This window comes from Leptodactylus fuscus, chromosome 3 (genome assembly GCF_031893055.1).
Source record: "Leptodactylus fuscus isolate aLepFus1 chromosome 3, aLepFus1.hap2, whole genome shotgun sequence".
In the NCBI taxonomy this organism is placed as follows: Eukaryota; Metazoa; Chordata; class Amphibia; order Anura; family Leptodactylidae; genus Leptodactylus; species Leptodactylus fuscus.
The window spans coordinates 112952546-112975434 of NC_134267.1; the positions used below are offsets into that span (position 1 = coordinate 112952546).

At 41.3% G+C, this 22889-nt stretch overlaps 1 protein-coding gene across 1 annotated transcript in view; it reads left to right on the top strand.

The window, feature by feature from the left end:
• Positions 1-22889, top strand: part of ASCC3 (activating signal cointegrator 1 complex subunit 3) — a 454027-nt gene that overhangs the window by 15204 nt on the left and 415934 nt on the right. The gene's annotated exons all lie outside the window — the stretch shown is intronic.

The following is a 22889-nucleotide window of genomic DNA, read 5'->3' on the forward strand; positions in this document are numbered from 1 at the left end:
TTCACGCTGCAGTTACTGGAAGTTTTTATTAAATCTGACCCTTTTCATCAGTTTACTTCGGTCTGCATCAGTTTATAGTCAATTTTGAGTCACTAGAGATCTTCTGCGCACTCTCTCACAAACTGAAACTGATACAAAAAGACAAATGGAAAAACTAATGCAAACTGAAGACCTTCATAAGACTCCATGTATAAAGTCAGTTACTCTCTTTCCTAATAGGATGAAGAGCAATAGACTTCTTAAATGGTGCTGGGATAATAGATGCAGACGGAGCACCCTCCATCTGCATTCACTCCAGTGTAAAAGACATGACGGTAGCTAACTTCATATTCCACTTCTATCACATTTGTTTACGTTTCAAACAAGAAAGTCTTGCATGAGAGCAACAGACTTTACAAACAGAAATGTGAACAAGAAAAAAAAAAAAAAGATAAACCAATGTGTATCTTCCGTCAAACATCAGTTTTTTTGCATTGACATAGAAGTGCAGCATGTAGGAGTTTTTCTTTAAGATGAAAAAAAAAAATGAATCAGTGGACTTAAATGAGATGACTATTCATCTGTTAGGCTATGTTCTGCAACAAATTCCACCATATTTCAGGTGAAGAATGATAAAATAATGGGCACCTTTGGTAACTGTTGTGCAGGAAGTGTAAACCGTCTTACCCATTTACTTCAATGGTATATGATATGATATATATATATATATATATATATATATATATATATATATATATATATATATAAGTAACCTTCCTATCCTCATGGATCCTGTAAAAAAAACAAAATAGTAAAAGTCAGTAGTGGACTTTCTGACCATTGTTTTATTTGCAGTAGATGTTGAACTTAAAGTTGTTCATTACAAACCTATAAACAATGGTTTCTGCTTTTAGCTCCTGAAATCTTGCATTATCAATTAAAGCAATTACTCTTTTAGATGCGGTTCCCACTCTGTTTCTCACCTACATAAAGAATTGGTTTTTGAGACTCCCTATATCATGTCAGCAGTGCCTGTGCAGATCTCTCCATTCCTGTCTATGCGAGTTTAAACAACAGCTCAATAAGTAACCTTGGCTGCTTTAGAAACCTCTGTAGAAGAGCATTCCTCCATTAGCTGTGGCCAAGAGACGAGGTCTTTTCCCCCCAGTTCATGATAGAAATGAAGGTGGAATCTGCATTTATAAGACACCTAGCATATGCCCACGACTTCGTCTGCAAGCTGGTGTTGGCGTTGAGCCGCTTATATTTAGCCAATTGCTGTTGTGGATGATCAGCCTGCTCTTGAGTCTCGGCTCTGCTACATCGCTACATATGCACAGCATACTCAGTTGTATGTACATCTCTGCATATGGAGAGCGTACTGAGCTGTGCTACAACGCCACTTAAGCTCTGCTACATCTGGCCATTTGGATTATAGGGGTTTTCTTATATCAGTGTCTGAGCAGCTTCTGTGTTACAAAGGGCTGAATGGATGTTGCTGAAATGTGCCAAAGTTCGATCAGCCTGCTCCCACGTCTTGGCTCTGCTACATCGCTGCATATGCGTAGGATACCCAGCTGTATGTACCTGTTTGCATATGGAGAGCCTACAGAGGTGTGCTAAAGCACCGCGTATGCTCTGATACATCGGGAAATTGTGATTACATAGGTTTTGTTATGTGAGTGTCTGAGCAGCTTCTGTGTTACAAAGGGCTGAACGGATGTTGCTGAAATATGCCAAAGTTCTCCCCCATCAGAGGCAGAACAACAACACATTCCCCGTCGTACTCACTGAAACTGTACACCCAATATACTCCTCTTGCCCACACACATCCTGCATGTTCTGTAATCTTATCTTCCATGAGACTCCATTTTCATCAGCTTTCACACTGTCCAACTTCATCCTATATAGTTCCACCCACAAAATAGTGTGTATCTCCGCCCACTGCCTAGCATGATCCTATCCTAGAATGGCTCAAGGACCTGTGATGATGTCATCACAGGTCCTATAGTCTTGTGTGGACCTACATTCCTTCACTGCGGTCGTGTAGTGATGTCATTTACCGGGATAAAAACTAGCCTATGTTTTATTCGGGGTTCCTATCTATGTATGTGGCAAATTTCATGCAAATCCATTCAGCCATTTTTGTGTGATTGAGGAACAAACATCCAAACCCACAATCTTTTATTAGTAGGATAGGATTATTAGTAGGATAGGATAGGATTATTATTATTATAGGATATAGGATTATTGTTATTATTATTATTATTATTATTAGTAGTAGTAGTAGTATTATTAATTATTATTATAATATTAGTAGGATAGGATTATAATATTAGTAGGATTAGTAGGATAGGATTACGGTTTACCAAAGATGCGTTTGTTCATTATTGTTCATGTTCTTAAGTCTCAATGGTGAAAAGTAATGCAAAAAAATGTCTTGGGTGTTTCTGTATGATGCTCTTGCCTGCTGCAATTGCATGGAGAACTTGTAGGGAGGGAGACTGTGATGCCCACTATTGCCCTCATTATTTATTCATTAATTAAAGGGATTCTATCATTGGCTCTAGTGATTTTTAACTAAGCATATATTTGCATAGCCTTTAGAAAGGCTATTCCAGGCATACCTTTTGTTTTGTAATCCTCCTAGCCATTTTTGAATCAGCTCGCTTTTATTAATATGCTAATTAACCAGCAATGTGCGCCGGAAGTTCACTAAGCACTGTCTGCTGTGTGTAAACAGGGGGAGGTGAGAGCAGGGAAAGCTGATGAGTCATCATCAGCAGCAGAAGCCTTCTCTGGCTCTCTCCTCCCCATACATTTCCTTACACCCTCATTCTCAGCATTCTACCTTTGGCATGAGGGGTATTTACAGTCAATCCTACGATTAGACAACCTGTTTTCTCTATCCGAAGGTAAGGGAGCGACACCCCACACTGTCCATTCCTCTATTTGCATACTTGCAGACGTGCAGTCACATGATTACACAAGTTCTTCTTCGGGCAATGCCCTTCCCAATGTGCTCCTGTATTTGGGATCTTCGAGAGGATATATTTCACAACTATATAAGCTGTTTCTCTCAGTCCCAAATTACAAACAAAAACCATTGGGAATGGCAGCCCATACTAGATCAGTTCCCTTCTTTGATGTACGTATGCTGCTTAAAACCTAGAGTATGATTCTGGCGTCTGCATAAGGCATAACCATTGTCAGGTGGATGGTAACCTTGTTTGTGGACCTGCCCTCCATGCAGAAGGTCTAGTACCTGATTCTCTGGTACTTCACTGTAGACCATCTTACTAAATTTGTACTATTTACCCCTCAAAGGGGAATTTTTAGGTGAGTGGGCCCCTCAGATTATCTATGCACTAGGGGAAGTAGAAAACTTCTATTTTGCAAAGCAGTTTTGGATTCAAACTTGACCTGTATGCCCATTGATACGGAATATTGTTAAAGGGGCTCTATCACTAGGTCATTTTTAACTAATCACATCTTTGCATAGGCTTTAGAAAGTCTATCCCACACCTACCTTTAGTATGTAGATTGCCTCAGTGGTTTCTGAATAAGTCCGTTTATATTCATATGCTAATTAGACTAGTGCACGATACATCGTGCATTCCTCTCCTGTTGTTTCCTATGGGAGACTGCTGCTGCTGATGACTCAGCTTCCTGTTTGGCTCACACACATAGGAGATAATAGAAGAGAGGAAGCTGCTGGGAACTTCCTGTACTGGCTGGAAGCTCATTAGCATATTAATAAAAACAGACTTATTCAGAAACCACTGAGGCAATCTACATACTAAAGGTAAGTGTGGAATAGACTTTCTAAAGGCTATGCAAGCATGTGATTAGTTAAAAATGACTTTTCCCATTGATAGAGCCCCTTTAATCTCTTAGTAGGAACGTTCACTTGACTCCTAAGCAGAAATTTAAGTAAATACAAGTTGTATAGGTTTTTTTTTAACACTCTATATGAATTGCTCAGCTTTTTCTTCTAAAAGTCTTTAGATCAACCAGAAGATTGCACCATGTCTCAAGAGAGAGAAGTGTTCCCTAATATTTCCTTAGGGATTTATAATCCTTTCCCTTGCATTCTGGTCCTTCTTTGGACACCAAATCTCATATATGACATTTAAGGAGAACCCTATTTGTGTTCTATAGGCTGATGTAATAAGGATATATGGTGATAGGTTCTACTGGTACTTTACCCTTGGAGCTTGCACATTCATATTAACCTATAGCTACTTGTAACCGTTGTAATAAAACTGATGGGAATTCTTTCTTTCATCTTTTTTTTGACAATTTTAAATATTTTTTGCTGAATAGCTGGAGAAATTGATCTGGGTCAGTGTTGTCTGTCAGGCTTACTGTCTAATCAATAATGTCTTCTTCTTTAGAACACAAGATAAGTAACTAAGTGAAGGAGTTTGTGCTGAGATTTGTCTTGGATGACTTGCTTAAGGTGTTGTTATTGCTTGGAGCGTTCTCCTGCTTAGAGTTATGCCTCTTGGAGTGTGTGACTGTGTCATTTTAGAGCGAGATATGATATATTACGACACGCAAGTGAAATGCAAATGTTGTTGCTTAAGCCTTTGCCAAACTCATTTAAAAAATCTATCCTACAAACTGTCAAGATTTAGGGAACATTAGACTTTGCAAATGACATCAATAAATTTTTAAGAGTCACAAGTATAACTTTCTGACCTGGTAAATTTTAGTTTATGACACAGTGTATGAGTCTGTACATAAAATGAGTTGTAATGGGATTCTATGAAATGCTAAGTTTTTATTATCTGCAACACACATGCTCGAAACACTCAATGGTAACATCTACAGCCCACAAATTCCCATAAATTATGAGAGTACCCTGTGTGAATGGAGCGGTAGTGTGTATGCCCATTGTCAGGGTCTGGGGTTGCTAGGTGGGGTGGCACACAAGTCCAGTTTCTTTAGTCCAAAACAAAAGTACAGTTTTATTTTCACTCAAAAAGGTAGTGTAGCAACAAAAGGAAACAATACAAAAATAAATACCTGCCCGGCTAGACTGTAACTAAACATAGAATAGGTTACCTCACCTAGGATAACAGAAATCAAAAGCCAGTAGAATCATTCAGGACACAGCTCCAAAAATATGACCTCTCTGTCAGCTCTCTAGCCAAGCTGTGCCAAAGTGTTGCTGCTGGAGCAACTTCTTAAGCCTCCTTGATGAGGAGACTCTGCAGCTGAGTCGCTGCAGGAACATCCCCAAAGTGTGGACTGGAGGGGGGTGGAATGACATGTCCCAATACCAACCTACCTGTCATTCCTAAAAATCCAGCCCAATACTGAGCATTTACCAAAATGCTCAGCAGACGAAATTTGTCTGCTGAGAACAAACATTCCTGGAGTTTTCACATCTCACCCACCTGAGTAGTCTGGGTGAGATGTACACCCCCTCCATTACCTGACCAGCCATCGGCTTACACCAGATATGAGTGTGGTGAAGTAGAGGTGAGTGCGTTCTTAAATGTGAGAAGTGCCTCTTTGTAACTGAGGAAGTCTTCCTGGGAGTGACTTTTCTTCCAGAGGCGTTCTGCAACCCGGAAAAAGTAAATGTTTACTTATTGTTTCAGAAATCAATGGTTCACTTGAAGGGAAGAAACTTCGGAATATATTTGATTAAATGAAATGTCTTGTTTCTTTACTACTTTTTCTCATTCTGCCTCTAATCAAATCTATACAATAGATGTCTATGGAGAGAAGTGTCGAAAACAAAAGGGAATATAGACACCGAGCAAACCGTAGTGTAGTAATTCTCTCAGAAATTGGATTACGTGAAAGAGGAATAGCGCTCACCTTAAAAGGTTGTGAGCCCAAGTCACAACTCCGAAATAACAATATGAGACAACCACAAGGCTTCTCTTCGACTGGGGCAGCAATGTTCCTAACACCACACGGGCGTCGAATTATGAAATGTAAAGGACCAACGGACCGGATTTGAACGTAAATCCGGTAATGAGGAACTGCGCTCTTCTCAACCGTATTATCCAATCATTGAGAAGAGCGCAGTTCCTCATTACCGGATTTACATTCAAATCCGGTCCGTTGGTCCTTTACATTTCATATGGAGAGAAGTGGGGTAGGAAGGGAAGAGATCCTCAAAGAATCACAACATCTTCACCGTGGAGAGACTTATATAACTGTCTTTCTCCTACTCCTAATCCTCTCTCCTCTAGCCATAGAGTTTATTGTAACCATTTTTTCTAGGGGCTCGTTCACATCTGCGCCCGGTCTCCGTTCTGCAGGTTTCCGTTTCATGCACAAAACAGAGGCAGTAGACGGAAACCTGCAGGACTCTTTCATACCCATTCATTTGAATGGGCTTGAAAGATGTCCGTCCGTGAGCACCGGTGAGCATTTTATGCTCTCCGCCGCGAAACCGTTTTTTTTAAACCGGACACAGAGTCGGACATGCAGTACTCTGTGTCCGGTTTAAAAAAAAAAAAAAAACGGTTTTGCGGCGGAGAGCATAAAACGCTCGTCGGCGCTCACGTCCGGACCCGGTCTGACAAGTTTCCGTCTTCTGCATGCAGAAGACGGAAACCTGAAAACAGAGTCCGGGCGCTAGTGTGAACCCAGAGTAAATCAGAAACTGGATCTTGATATGAAAATGAGAGTGTTTACGTTTATCTGTTCCTATTTTTATACTTTTATTTTTTGCAATATGTATATTTAGGATATTACTTTAAGATTATGCGCTTTTTTTCCTCACCTTTCATTGGCTTTTATCTTATTGTTTCATTATTTTATGATTTCACTTTGGTTATAAATTTTATGGAGGTTTCTTGAGTGTCAACAGTTAATTTGACCAATAGACCTTGGGCTTGAGGTGATTCAGCACACTTGAAGTAGTCTGTAGGTTGGTGTTGGTGCTTGTGTACGTTTTTTCAAAATTCCACCCATTTTACACACGTATATATACAGATCTATATATATATACATGTATATACACACACTTGTTTATAAGGCCCAACTATGCACTCAGCTATAACTTGAAGTGTCACTTTAAACATCTTCAAATTTTGTAATAAAGGTATAGCTATAGCATTTTCATCACAAAGATTACAGCAGTCACAGGAGAGTCTAAATGTGCATAATATACCTGTTCCACACTTATTATATGGTGTGGAAGGACCACAGACCAATTATATCTGCTGTGAATGTGATTGCTGTAATGTATTATCGAGGATGCGCTAACCTTTTCTTTCTCTGTATGCAGTGTATTAATTTGCATTATGCATACTGATGAAACATTTTAAGTGTTTATCAGTGTACCTTTCAAGGATTTCACATTGTTTCTTTCCATCTTAAGAAGTGGAACTATTCTGCTGTTCATTTTAGAATAATATTCAGAATGTGGTTACAACAAATCTTTGGAATCTAAATACAGATATGAGGATGAATTCATATTATCAAGTAGTATACACTTCCACTATAGAGAAGGTCTCTTCTACTGGCCTAAATTTTAAGTATGGAATAGAAAGTGGCAGCACACAGCAGGAGATGATGTTGGGAGTCTAGGGGTAGCATAAGGGCTCGTTCACATCTGCGCCCGGTCTCCGTTCTGCAGGTTTCCATTTCCTCCACAAAACAGAGCAGGAGACGGAAACCTGCAGGACTCTTTCATACTCATTCATTTGAATGGGTGAGAAAGATGTCTGGCTGTGAGCACCAGTGAGCATTTTATGCTCTCCGCCGTGAAACGTTTTTTTTTAAAATCGGACACAGAGTTGGACATGCAGTACTCTGTGTCCGATTTAAAAAAAAAACGGTTTCGCGGTGGAGAGCATAAAACGCTCATGGCCAGACCTGGTCTGACAGGTTTCCGTCTTCTGCATGCAGAAGAGGGAAACCACAGAACGGACTGCCGAATGCTAGTGTGAACCTAGCATCAGCAGTACAGTAAATGGTACTTGATAAAGGGAGATGTAGCAGTGGAAGATATATTGGCTTTTACTGAAGTTGTGTGAAAATCCACACTGATCCATATCTGATGCATTTTGATAAACCTAACGAATTATTTCCAGACTTAGCTTGTAGTGGACACTTTGGTCAGCCTAGGGGCTACAACGCAACCAGCTGCTTTGAACACCCTTTTAATCATTACGCTTGAGACTTGACAAGATAATACTCATTGAAAATTGAGACAGCTGCTTACACTGCTCTAACCTATTGGCCCAGAATTCTATGAAGTCAAAGTTATCTGCTTGAATACAGGAGCGCACTGTGCCTAGTTGGGCAACGGGTGTCAGTTACCTGCTGTATGTTTGGTTGGTGCTGCAGATTGAAAAATTTCTGGTTCATCATGTTCCAGATACTGTACTGGAGGCTGATGCTGCTAATTTTCTTCCTGTGGCGCTGGGTTTACACCAGTGTCTGGACTCAGTTATCAGGTTTCCGTCTTCTGCATGCAGAAGGAAACCTGTCATGCCGAGTCCGGCCGTGAGCGCCGGTGAGCATTTCATGCTCTCCGCAGCGAAACCATTTTTTTAAAAACCGGACACAGAGTACTGCATGTCCGACTTTGTGTTCGGTTTAAAAAAAAACGGTTTTGCTGCGGAGATCATAAAACGCTCACCGGCGCTCCCGGCCGGACACTTTCAAACCCATTCAAATGCACACCAAGATTTCCTCCCCCTCTCTTCGTGTAACCACCTCCAGCGTCTCTCATCTCGCTCCTGTACATTGAAATGTTGGGCATGCGCAGTAACGCTCCCTTCTGAATACTACTGCACATGCCCGAGCGCCATTTTCTCATGTGCTTTCTTCCACTGTCCACAAGAAAATGGCGTTCGGACATGTACAGTAGTGTTCAGAAGGGAGCGTTACTGCGCATGCCCGACATTTCAATGTACAGGAGCGAGATGAGAGACGCTGGAAGCAGTTACAGGGACGGAGGAGGAATTGTCGGAGCACAAGCTAAAGAGGGGGCAGCTTGAAGCCATGACGCAGGGGGTTGCACGGAGTCTTGGAGGAACGCCCAAGGTGCATGGACGGGCTCATTTACATGTCGGTTTTACCGGTATATAATAAAAAGGGGGGGGGGGGGGTCCCTTTAAAAAAGGGTAGCAGTACCAGAATAGCCTTTTTGATTTTGAAAATGAATCTGCCTCAAAATTAGCACCAAATTCTACTGTGTAAACGTTCCTTAAAGTTGCAAGCTGTTTATTATAGACTGAAACTAGATATTGATGGAGAACTGCACAATACTCAGCTTTCAGATATTTTGTGCTATGTTTATTATTTATTATATTGTAATTTCATTCACCAATCTTAGTTCAGCTGTCCTTGTATTTTTGAAAAAAAAAAAAAAAATCTGAAGAAACCATATGTATGTGTTAGAAACTCTATTGAAGGCCATGGAGCTAGTTAAAACACTATGAATAGCTATTTTTATAGAGCCAGCCCTTGTGCCGGACGAGTATCCCTCTAGATGAATCATTTCTTTTGTCTTCCAATCAGAGCGTTCATTTAAGATTTTTCCATATTAATCAAAAACTAAAATTTACTTTGAAAAGGAATAGATAAAGCAATGTAAGTGCGCTCCTTTCATTCTGGATGCTTCCCATTAGCAATAATAGATAAACAGCAGTTTTACATGTATATAAAACGCTGCAGAATAGAGCCCCTGAGGTCTAAAAAGCAGTCAGAATCTATTAAGATAACAGCACACAGAAGAGCAACTTGTGTGCATCATGTAAAAGCTGCTGAAGCTCTAAATGGTACTGTAATAGATGTTTTACAGTATCGCCAGCCGCTTTTATTGGACAAACTGTAATTGGGAACCCAGTGCACCCAATTTTATGACATGAAGACTGTGTATATACAAGCGTAGCTTTTTACTGAGCTGGCTTCATTTCATACAGAAAAAAAAGCTTTACTATTTTAGGCAGACACCAGTGTAAACACTTGCCAGCCAGCTTTCTTTTTCATACAGCATTAAAAAAAATGAACAGTGATATTTTGGCTTTGTCCTAATGTTGGATTATTGCAAACAAACATTTTAAAGGGGTATTTCTATCATTTATATTTCTAGCATATTTGAAGGATATGATAAATGCTTGTGTATGCAACCACCACTATGGACATATACAGCGAGCGATGGACACACTGGAAGCTGTGTAAGGCGTGGTTCACACCACTACTCTTTTCCTGTTGTCATTCAATTTCATTATGAGAATAAATGCACCCTGCAGTGTTTTTCTATCCTTTAAGAAAACTGTATCCAGGCTTATACATTAGTCTTATATGTTGAGTTACGATATAAGTCAATGGCAAAATGATCTTACTGTATAGACATTCAGTTGCTAATACCTCAACTCAAAGCAAGGATGTGGTATTAACCTAGCGTAAATCTGTATAAGGGAGCATCCCCTAGTGTCAGCCTTTACCACCTATTACTATACAAGCAGGCAAAACAGTGGAATCCCAGCTCCTCTTCTCTTATGAGCCCCTTAGCAGTTGCAGGCCCTGCTAGATATGCCACTGAATTCAGGAGCAGTGTCTGAAAAGGGAACTATTGGCATTGGGAAAACAGATTAACCATCAAAAGCTACAACTTAAAGATTTTATGCCATGCAAAATAAATTACTGATCAGTGAAAGTCTGACCACTAAGGTCCCCACCTATCCTGATAAATGGGGGTTTAGTGAAGGTCTGACCACTAAGGTCCCCACCTATCCTGATAAATGGGCTTTTAGTGAAGGTCTGACCACTAAGGTCCCCACCTATCCTGATAAATGGGCGTTTAGTGAAGGTCTGACCACTAAGGTCCTCACCAATCCTGATAACTGGGGGTTAGTGAAGGTCTGACCACTAAGGTCCTCACCGATCCTGATAAATGGGGTTTAGTGAAGGTCTGACCACTAAGGTCCCCACCTATCCTGATAAATGGGGGTTTAGTGAAGGTCTGACTACTAAGGTCCTCCGATCCTGATAAATGGGGGTTTAGTGAAGGGTTATCCCCACTGTTAATGCAGCTGCAGTAAAAACAGGTGAACATCCTGGTGGACAAATGTACTCCTTCTCCCATTTACTTTAGTGGGATCAATGGATATAGCAGAAGTACAGCACTCTGCTATTTCCAGTGCTCCCATTGAAGTAAATAGGAGCAGGATCATGTCTGTGTCCACCAGGAAGTTTGGACTTCTACATCCCTAGTTTTCTGGACTGGTAGGAGTCTTAGCAGTCAGACCCCAGTGATTAGCAATTTATCCCCTATCCAATGTGTACTGTAGAGGTTACATATGGTTTAAGGAATAACCTACTGTAAATAGAATGACTGAGCAAAACGTCTTTCTTCTGATGTCTGGGTTTGTGATAATACTGTTCTATCATGATCACACAGCCCCATGGCAAACATGCAGATTTTTTAATATTTTTTTTTGATAAGGGTGGGTGGACAGGAGGCTAGGATTGTCACCTAAGGACCATAAACAGCTAACTACTCAAGCAAGGTAAAAAAACTAAAATCATATCAATTGGTGGGATTCCCACTGCTGGAGTACTTGATAATACTAGAATGAGAAACATCCCTGCCCAGCACCACTCCTGTCCAGACACTATGCAATGTCTGTATATGTGTTAAAGTTCTCTGCAGATTGCTGATTCCATCAAAATGTTCTTACTAATTTGCAAGTGACTGCATATCCTACGGAATATATTGGCACAACATATATTTCCACTACTTTCATACTTTGCTTGGCTGAGCATGCATTTTTTTTTTTTTTTTATACTGGAGTAAGATGAGGCTTTACAGGCTGGGTGGAATCCTTTCTGACCCTATTATATGGTTTGTGTTTGGAAACATCCATCATGACTATGATGGTTACATTATAAATGTAAGCCATGCTGCCAGTGTGACTGGAGCCTAATGCCACTTCTGTCTGGAGAAGTGAAGGATAGATAACAGATTGTGGGCACATCCTAAGACATCCTAAGACACAATCAATAACAATTGTAACTGAAGTCAGCTTAATTATCTTAGTCATATCAATTATTTCAATTACTTAGTAGACCATCCTGTGTTACACTGCTATTGGCTAAAGGATATGTCACTAAATCTGTACTGGTATGGGCATAACCAAAATTCAGTGGCATAACAATTGGGGGTGTGGCATGTAAAAACGAGACTGTCCTAAAAGAATCGTTAATTAATCATAATTGATGTAAAATGTTCAGTGAATTATGATTTTGACTTGGGTCATATTTGCCCAGCCCTAGCACATCTTGTATAATTCACCAGAATGTGCCCCATTTATAAGGCAAGAAACCCCACTTATTAAACCTGACAGGGCACACCTGTGAAGTGAAAACCATTTCCGGTGACTACCTCTTGAAGCTCATCAAGAGAATGCCAAGAGTGTGCAAAGCAGTAATCAAAGCAAAAGGTGGCTACTATGAAGAACTTAGAACAGACCTGGGCAAAGTCCGGCCCCCGGGCCATTTCCGGCCCTCTGACTGATTCAGTCCGGCCCGCACAGCTTTGACTGGGGAGGCGTGTCTAGGGGGCGTGTCTTAGTGCCGGTTGAAGATGGAGATGTGGAGCGTGTCATGAAAGTACTGAGAGATGTAAGGTGAGCTGCAGGGGGGGGGGGGAGAGAGAGAGTGTGTGTGTATGTATATACTGTATGTGTGTGTGTCTATATGTGTGTGTGTCTATATGTGTGTGTGTCTATATGTGTGTGTGTCTATATGTGTGTCTGTCTATATGTGTGTCTGTCTATATGTCTGTCTGTCTATATGTCTGTCTGTGTCTATATGTGTGTGTGTGTCTATATGTCTGTCTGTCTATATGTGTCTGTGTCTATATGTGTGTCTGTGTCTATATATGTGTGTGTCTATATGTGTGTGTTTATATGTGTGTCTGTCTATATGTGTGTCTGTCTATATGTCTGTGTCTATATGTGTGTCTGTCTATATATGTGTGTGTGTCTATATGTGTGTGTGTCTATATATGTGTGTGTCTATATGTCTGTCTGTGTCTATATGTGTGTCTGTCTATATGTGTGTGTGTGTGTGTTTGTGTGTCTCAGTAACCTAGGGGCAGAGATGGAAGGGGAATGTTATACTAGGGCAGAGATGGCAGATGGAGGGGGGACATGGAGGGGGGGGACGGGACATGAAATGGGGAAAATAAAGGGGGATATGAAACTGAGGGAGAAATGGAGGGAGGACATGAAACTAGGGGTAGTTGAAGAGGGCACTTAGACTTTGGGGGGGACATTAAACCGCGGAGGTAGCTGTAGGGGGACCTGTCTGCCTCTAGTTGCCCCCAGTTTAATGTCACCCTCCAGCTACCCCTACGGTTTAATGTCTACTTCCCGATTTTAATGTCCCCTTCTAGTTGCCCCCAGTTTCATGTCCCGCTCCAGCTGTCAATTTATTGCCCCCCTCCAACTACCCCCACTGTTTAATGTCCCCCTCCAGCTGCTCCAGTTTCATGTCCCCACTAGTTTCCACCAATTTATACTGGGGCACCTGGAGAGGGACCTAATACTGTGGGGCAGTTGGAAGGGAACATTATAATGTGGGGGCATATAGTGTATGGGTGACTGTAGGAGGATTATACTGTGTGGGGGCACATGGAAAGATGATTGGGAATGGGCGGAGTCACCGTAGAAGTGGGTGGAGCTAAATTTGCAGTGGCACGGCCCTCTAGCATAGTTTCAATTTCTTATGCGGCCCCATGGGAAAATTAATTGCCCACCCCTGACCTAGAATATAAGACATATTTTCAGATGTTTCACACTTTTTTGTTATGTATATAATTCCACATGTGATAATTCATAGTTTTGATGCCTTCAGTGTGAATCTACAATTTTCATAGTCTTGAAAATACAGAAAACTCTTTGAATGAGAAGGTTTGTCCAAACGTTTGGTCTGTACTGTATATAAAACCAACTATAATCTACTCACTTATTAAATACCATGCCATGTTCCTTCACTGGGTCTTGTTTACTTGGGAAGCACAGTGCTGGATACATGACTTCGGAAGCCAATTGCGATCACAGCAGTTAGGCCCCATCCATTCTGATATTAATCGGAGGACCAGCGACTGACTCCTGTAGTGCTGTGTCCAGTACAAGCCGTCATTACGCTGCTTACAAACTTTTGTAAAATCTTCAATCTTACTCCTTCTTTCCCCCAATGTACGTCATCTTGTTCATTCCCTCTATAAGAAAATACAGGACTGAAGTGAAAATTTCCACCATTTAGAATACATCTGCCGGACAGAGTAGAAATTAAATCAAAAGGGCGTTAAATGGAACGGTATAAACTATATCTAATTAAGAGGTATTAAGAAAAGATGAAATCGCAGCAAATGACTGCTCAGAAGCCTGAAAGTAATGAAACAATACTATAAAACGTGTAAGTGAAATGTAGCTTATAATTGAATGTAATTGCTTATGTGTTCCCTTTCCTTTCGGATGTGTCAGAAAACAAAGCCTTTTTAATTTAGGCACTTGTTTCATTGATCCCCTGAGACACTGCATAAATCATTCAGCTTTTGAAGCCTCTTCAAGAAACATTGGATTTTAGGGTCTTTTTACATTTCACTTTAGTACACAATACACTTGAGAACTAAAGAAAATACCAGCTAAACGCACTGCTGATACAGCTACGCATTGAAATCTATTCACGAAAATCTCTATTGGACTGAGCAAATTATAAAAGTTATAAGAAGGGAAGTCTTGTGCTACAAAGAAATTGGGTTTTCTCACTTGTAAACAGTGGGAAAAAAAATGACACCGCTACAAGGATCGTATGCTTTCTAGATATTCATCACGTCTTATATTAGTGGTCGCTAAGTGTGCCGGTTTCCTTAAACTGGCCATGTACCTTAAGAGCTGTTCGCCAAACATTGGCTTGGCCAACAGCTATTCCTCTCTATCACCCTTAGGCTGAGGCCCCACGTTGCGGAAATGCAGCTTATTTTGTAGCGGTTTTTTGGGCCAAAGCCAGGAGTGGATTGAGCAGAAGGTAGAAGTTTAAGAACTTCCTATGTATTTCTCATTTCTTTTGTAGCCACTCCTAGGTTTGGCTCTAAAAAACGCAGAAAAATCTGCAATAAAAGAAGCTGCGTTTCCGCATTGTGGGGCCTTAGCCTTACTCATGCATGCTTCACTGAAGTTGTATGTGTTTTCAATGGTGAGAGGGGCCAGACTCCATTGGTGGTGACTTAACTCAAGTGAAAACAAAGGATCAGGCATGTTAAAATTCAAGGTGAAATAGGCAAGTTGAGCAAATCTTCATCTGCTGTGTGGCCACCTTTGAGATGGGCCATCAGATTTAATGGTGAGGAACCGACCTATGGAACCTTGCTCCATGATTTCCAAAGATCTTGCAATCTCAAGGTCCTTCTTGTATACACATAAACAGGTTAGGATAGGGGTTCACACCACTGACTTTGTATGTATGTTGGAGAAGCATGTTTATGGTTGGGGCTCCATTTTGTGAAAATGCAGCATTTTACATTACCTGCAAAGCGGATTTTGAAAAATGCTGCAGAAAAAAACCACAAAGCTTTTCCCCTCCGATCCCCCCCAATGATTTTTTTTGTTGCTACAGGCTTGATACGTAAGGTCATAGCCTAAGAGCTCGTTCACACGGGGCAAGAGGAGGCAGAATCTGCCTCAAAATCCGCCCCCTCGCAATAGAGGTCTATGTAGACCGCTAGGGTTCTTTTTTCCGCTAGCAGAAAAAAGAAGCAACATGACCTTTCTTCAGGCAGATTCCACCTCAGGAAATCAATACAAGTCAATGGGAGGCGGAAAAACCGCTAGCGTTTTATGGCGCGTTTTTTGGAAAAAAATGCCAGGCAGTTTTTTTCATGGTCCAGTCACTTTGCTGGAGGAAAAAACCTGAAATAAAAAACGCTGCAAAAACCTCCATGTCAAAAAACGCTCCAAAAAAAGCTTCCTAATTCCTGAAGCAGATTTTTTCCTGACCAAATTCCTCGACCACCCTAACACATGTGAACTAGCCCTAAAGACATCATGTTATCATAGTTGAAGGCCTCATTTGGATTCAGCCCTATGTTACTTTGCAACATGACTGCCTTGTAATCTATAACAATGGAGTCATTGTTGACTGGTTTATATTTCTAAACTCGGGTGCAGGAATAAAATATTGATATTGACATGAATTAGATTTTGTGAACCCAATGAGGCCACTTAATGTGTTTAATTCTAAGCGGCATCAGTGGCTTTGCACACATGTGGATGTAGCACATGCTCGTGCTTTATCTTCATCTTAAGAAAATCGTGTTGGCGCTATTTCTTCCAGGTAATGACTTTGGGAGTAATTAATAGCTTTTATTTGGAGGCCCCCGATTTGTTAACTACTTTAACAATGCCAGAGCCAAGGTCACTTTACAACTTAATTAAGACTGCTTGTAATGGGAGGATTATTTATTTCTGCATGCTATAATTAATTCAGTGGGCTGTACATAAGGTTAAAAGCAGGTACTTGAGAATTTAAAAGCTCACTCGACATTTTGCTTTCACAAGTGCGCACATTAATTGACAGGTTACCTATGCCGAGGGCATACGCTGGGTCTGATTGCATCGCTGCAGAGAAGCAATTTCTCGCTTGTAATTTCAGTGGGATAAAGTGTTATTATTGAAGCTTATAACTTGTTTCAGTACATATTAGACAAGTAAATTGATTTGAAAGGAAACCGCAAGACAGTCTTCCTCTCCGTGTAGCCATCACTAATCACAAGGCTTATATGTGGTTTCCCGAGGGGAGCCTTGCAAGAGTGTTTAGATCAGACCTCAGAAGCATTGTGTGTTGCTCTCTTTTAATTTTTCTGAAGTACTGCCTTCATCATTCGCTCCTGTATCAGCAATGATATACCTGTCTGCAATAAAGCAGATAGAACAACAACAACAAAAAATTCAAGTGGTGTAGTATATTACAAATACACTGGTTATGCATTTGTGAAACTGCAATAAAATGCATTTAAAAATACACAGTTTACTTAGGTAGGGTTCACACTACCGTTGAATTCTGTTATGAAGGTGTCCGTTAAAAAATACAGACATTAATAAACAGTAACTGATGTTAATGTGTCCGTTTTTTTTTAACTGATCCATTTAGTGGATCAATTTAAAAAAAAACTGACACATTAGCACCAGTTAGGGCGGGTTCACACCTGCGCCCATTCTCCGCTTTGCAGGTTTCCGTCTTCTGCCCGAGAAACTGGACAGGAGCTGAAACCCAGCGGTCAGTTTTCAAACTCTTTCACTTGAATGGGTTTGCCAAGTGAGCCTCCGTGAGCGTCTTCTGCCTCTCCACAGTGAAAACTTTGTGTCCGGTTAAAATAAAACGGTTTCGCCGGTTACTGTCCGTTATAAGTCCATTGCCCATAGACTTCAATGGTAAGAAATAACAGACATTTGTCGTCCGATTTTTCTAACAGACACAAAAGTCCTGCATGTAGGAATTTTTTGTCCACTGGAGTTCTGATGGATTGGGTGTAAATGGACACAAACGGACACAAAATAAAAATCTCATTGAAATGTAACAGACAGTAGCTACCGACACTGCTGACAGTCACCAACATTAGTGTGAACGCCATCTTACATCTTTTTTTTTTTTTTTTTTTTTTTTTAGTTACAAGCTCTTGGTCAATATGAGAGGACCTCGTATGGCTGTAGATTAAGTTTCTACAGTTCCATCATTTTGTGTAATATGTACTGTCCTATGGTGATTTCCCCTAGAGGCAGTTTATTAGGAGGTGAATACTTCAGGACAACCATATGATCATACTTCACGTATTCTTACATCCTTGTTGGTAAATAAACTCTTCATGCCTTGAATTTGAGGCACAAGGTGTTGTAGTATAGCAGGCTATGGGCACTGTATTAAATATCTGTACAAGGATCCATAAGATGACCATATGCGTGAGCCCATAGTGTCATGTGAAAATGTGTGTGTATGTATATTGTGAGAAGGTGACGGGCAGTGCTGGATTCCCAGTATATTTCTCCCCGGGTTATGACATATGTATGGCTCCTGGGCTCATTACTGGGCCATAAAAGACTGCAGAGCCTACACTTCAGGGCAGATCCTGGGCGTGAGAGGAGGCACCTGGGTCTGTCCTTTAATACTGAGAGTCTGCTGAGACTGTACTGTGCTATTTTGTTTGTTCGTATAATTAGACTCATGCTGTTAGTGCTTGGGCGAGCAGGATTTTGTTTGATGTTTTTGCCTGAAGTCAAGGCTGTATTTTGTTTTGCTTATTTTGCACCTGGAGTGAAGGTTTTCTTATTTAGCTTTTTTTTTTTCTAAATAAACCTTTTTGCACCAGATTTCGTGTCCCTGTCTCTGACTGGTTGGGTCCGCACAATTGCTGCCAGTGAGCTACCTTCTCCACAATATAGATAGAGAGATTTATTGATATAGCATTAGATTTGTTTTTCTACTTTTCAGTCTGTAGAGAATGAGAGAATTGTGAAAGGCTTGCATGTCCGGCCAAAAAAAACCCAAACGTTTTCCCTGTGGAGAGGCCACAGGCGGTCACTAGCAGTCACCTTTAAAAACCCATTAAAATGAATGAGTTTTAAGGCTGACCACCAGGAAGCCATCCCCAGTCCAGTTTGTTGGGGCTGAGGACGAAAACCTAGTGGAGAGGCACATGGCGGACACCAGGTGCAAGTGTGAACGCCCTCTAATCAAAAACAAAATTACCAAAATCCAGCCCCTGTAACCAACTCGAACTGACTCATGTTGGTTATTTTGTTCAGTTACTACCCTGCGCATAGTCCCACCTCCTTCCAGATGTCAAGGCACTTACTAAGCAGATCAGGAAGGAACTCCTAAACTTAGTCTAAGGTCTCCACCCTCTCACTTGGGCCTCCCACTGAGCTGACAATGTTCTCTGTGTCTTTTTACGTTAGTTCAGCCTGGTTGTCTATCCTAAGACCTCCTTTGTAGGAAGCAGAAAACCCAGCCACTGATATATTCCATTGCTGCATATTATGTTCAGCTGTTTCTTCACTTTAGTTTGTAGTTGAGTGGTAGGACAAGGAAACTTGTATCAAAAATATCTGATGCCAGCTCATTGAACTTCTTTAATTTCTTTAATCAAAAAACATAAAAACCAAGTTTAAAATCAAGAATCACCCATAAGCTTGAAAAAAAAAGAGATTTCATTTTTAGGTAAAACCCATCCGTGTAATCTTTATTGCTGAAGCTTTAACATAGCAAAGTAAATTGCAATAAGCCCAGTTTGGTAATAGCCTCATGTCGCAAAACGTATTACATAAAATAGACATATTTCGTCTGTCACACTCCATTTTTTGTTCCAGAAGAGTAAAAGTATTCCTCTTATCATTTAGCCAAGGAAGACTATTTTTAGCCATGGAGGATTATGTAATTTGTAGTAATGGAAATAAATCCTAAGAAGTCACTAATTTAGCATGCAAATGGTTACAATAACAGTATTTGATGTATAAATAGTGAATTTTGGGTTTCATTTTCACATTGTTAAAATTGGGTCAGCTAGATCATATTAATAGCATAGCTGGGCCTGGCACGTGGCTGTATATTACAGCACCATACTATTACGGTGCTGTGCGGAATGGGGTTCAATTTGCTTGGATTGCTTAATCATAACGAGTGTTGATGATTGATTGTTTTTAAGATTTTTGTGAGAAGGTGTGTCTTAAGGCTAGGGGACCACAATAATGCTGAAAGAAAACTGGGAGATGTAGTGGTATTCTCATAAAGTCCTAGGACATTATCTGGGAGATTTGTGAAGCACAAACATTATACTGGAAAATCAGAGAAAAATAGAATTTGCATAATAATTTGGAAGGGGGTATAAATTATATTGCGCAGTCGATATAAAACACACAGAGTACAATGTAAATCGTAAAGGAATCACGCCTCTTGCACAAGCATCCGGGTCCTTTCAGACAGTTTATCAGCCTAGGTTCTGGGTTTTGACCCCTATTAATGTATTCTTGATGACCCACCTTTTAAAAAGGGTTATGGCTGTCGTTGCCCCTCCCGGTTTTCATTTGTGGTTTGTATTGTTTTACTTATCGAAAAAACTTTGATAAAACTTTTAATGCAAAAAATAAAAGTACAGGTCTGACTATTCAGGATCCCAGTGATCAGATGTCAGAGTAGCACCCTTATCTGCCACTATCAAGAATACACTGCAGAGATGGGGTTGGGGACCACCGTCAAAGTTTTCTCTGGGATCTACAGAACTTTAGTTACACCACTAAATAATGGATATGTGTCTGGTGTAAAGCCATATCAGTTAATACCACTATCCCTCTAGTTCAGACCTGGGCAATGTACGGCCTGCGGGCTACATCCGGCCCTCTGACTACTTTTATCGGTCAGCATAGCTAGTGGAAGTTTTTTCAAGGACCTGTGATGAGGTCATCATAGCCTATCACCAGGATAGGCTATGACTTTAGTGGGCGGAGCCACATGGGACGGTGCTTGATGCAAGTTGCCGGCAATGGGGGCTTCTGGATGATAAAGAGAGAAGAGACAGCATGTGTGAGCAAGAGGGGGGAACTAGGGGCAGATGTAGGGGGGCAGGTAAACTGAATGCACATGGAGGGGCACATTAAACTAGGGAGCAGATGGAGGGTGACATTTAAACTGGGGCAGCTGGAGGAGGATATTAAACAATGGGGGTAGCTGGAGAGGGACATGTCGGCCTCTAGTTGCCCCCAGTTTAATGTCCCCCTCCAGCTGCCCCAGTTTAATGTCCCCTCTAGCTTCTGCTAGTTTATACTGAGGCACCAGGAGAAGGACTTAATACTGTGGGACATTTGGAGGGAAACATTATAATGTGGGGGTGTATAATGTTAGGGTGACTGTAGAAGGATTTTACTTTGTGGGGCACATGGAAAAATGAGAATGGGCGGAGTCAGCGGAGAAGTGGGTGGAGCTAAATTTGCCGCAGCGCGCATGGCCCTCTAGAACCGTCACAATTTCTCATGTGGCCCCATGGGAAAATTAATTGCCCACCTCTGCTCTAGTTGGTCTATATTCACAGTTGCTTTTCTGCATGATTACCCTGATCTATGGGTATGGCTTTTTGCAAGAAATACCCTCCTAATATTGGACATCTGTGTCCTGTTACGTTAAGGGGGTTGGAATAACAGCTACATTAATATTTAACCATATTAACAGAAAACTGGAGAGCCACTTGAATGAATTACTATGCAGGCCCAAAAAATGATTTCCTTAAATAATGGATAAAGAATGTGGGAAGAAAAAAAACCTGTATTGTATAAGAAATACACTGAGGATAGGAAGCGACTAATCTAATAAAGTCTTAACAGATCCTTTGAAAATGCAGAAGAATCACAATGTTTTTAAACTTCGGTTTGGTGGCTTTAGCATGTGTGATGCATAATCCTATTTCCCGGTGGCTTTGTGAATAATCAGATTTCTTAGTAGGTTCTATACTAAGATTTAAGTACATTGATTTAGCATACAATTCTGATTTGCAATTTTTCCACCCTCTGTTAAAACTTAATTAAGACGAGAATAATATACCAATAGGATTTGTAGTGATGGCACTGAGTATTATGGTGATAACACATTGTATTGTATTTACTAGAACAACCTGTGATTAGAAATATATACATATATTGTCTATGTTGTGTTTCATCGCCTTGTTGCTTCTCTCCTTACCTGTCTGTTTCAGTAAATATGTGCATATACCGTAATATCAGTTTTTGATCATAATCTCTATAAAGAGGACATGTCACTAGGTCTGAAAAGTCCTATGACATACACCTCAAATCAAATCAAAAAAAGCTTTATTGGCACGTCCGAATAGATATTTGGCATTTCCAAAGCTAGTAAAGTGGGGGGGGGGGGGGGAGTTGGACTCGGGTGGGTGAGTGGTGGGGGTGGGGTGGGTGGTTTGGGGTATAACAGTCCATGGAGTCTCATCTTCCTCTTCGTTGGTGACCGTTATATGGGGAGGTGGGGCGGGGCGGTTGGTTTGGGACATAACAGTCCGTGGAGTCTCATCTTCCTCTTCGTTGGTGACTGCTATATGAGGAGGTGGGGTGGGGCGGGTGTTTTGGGATAAATATAACAGTCCGTGGAGTCTCATCTTCCTCTTATTTGGTGACAGCTGGACACGTATTGGGCAGCGATCTCCACAGTGGCCTCTTCTTCTCCCAGTAGGATGTAGAGTTTCCTCTTCTCGTCTGCAGATATGAAGTCTGGGATGTGGGCAGAGAGTCTTTGGTAGTAGACGGCCCTCACAGCTGAGTATTTGGTGCAGTGTAGCAGGAAGTGGGTCTCGTCTTCTAGGGCCCCCTAGTCACAGTGCTGGCACAGTCTGTTCTCCTGTGGCTTGTACGTCTGCCTGTATCGCCCCGTCTCTATCTCTAGGTTGTGGGCGCTCAGTCTGTACCGGCTCAGGGTCTGTCTGTGTTTGGGGTGGCGTATTCTCTCCAGGTAGGTGGCCATGGTGTAGTCCCTTTGTAGGGATTGGTACACGGTGAGTTTCTTGGAGTTATTTATTTTGTTTCTCCATTCTTCAATGTACCGCTCTCTGTTTGCCTCTGTGGTCGCCTTTATTTCGGCCTTGGTTATTGTCTGTTGGTGTTTTTGGTTTGGTGGTTGGCTGTTGTTTGGTTGGTGAGTGTCTGGTTTGCTCAGGTGGCTTAGCCATGCTTGGTGGTGGTAGGAGTCGGGCTTGCTCCCCTGGATGTGTGCCTGGAAAGCTAGCGCCCTCTTCTGTATGGTGAGCCATAGGGGGAGTCTGCCTAGCTCTGCCCTGCAGGCCATGTTGGTGGTGTTGCGATGGACATGGAGCAGGTATTTGCAGAACTCCAGGTGGAAGTTCTCTGTTGGGCTGGAATCCCACTTTG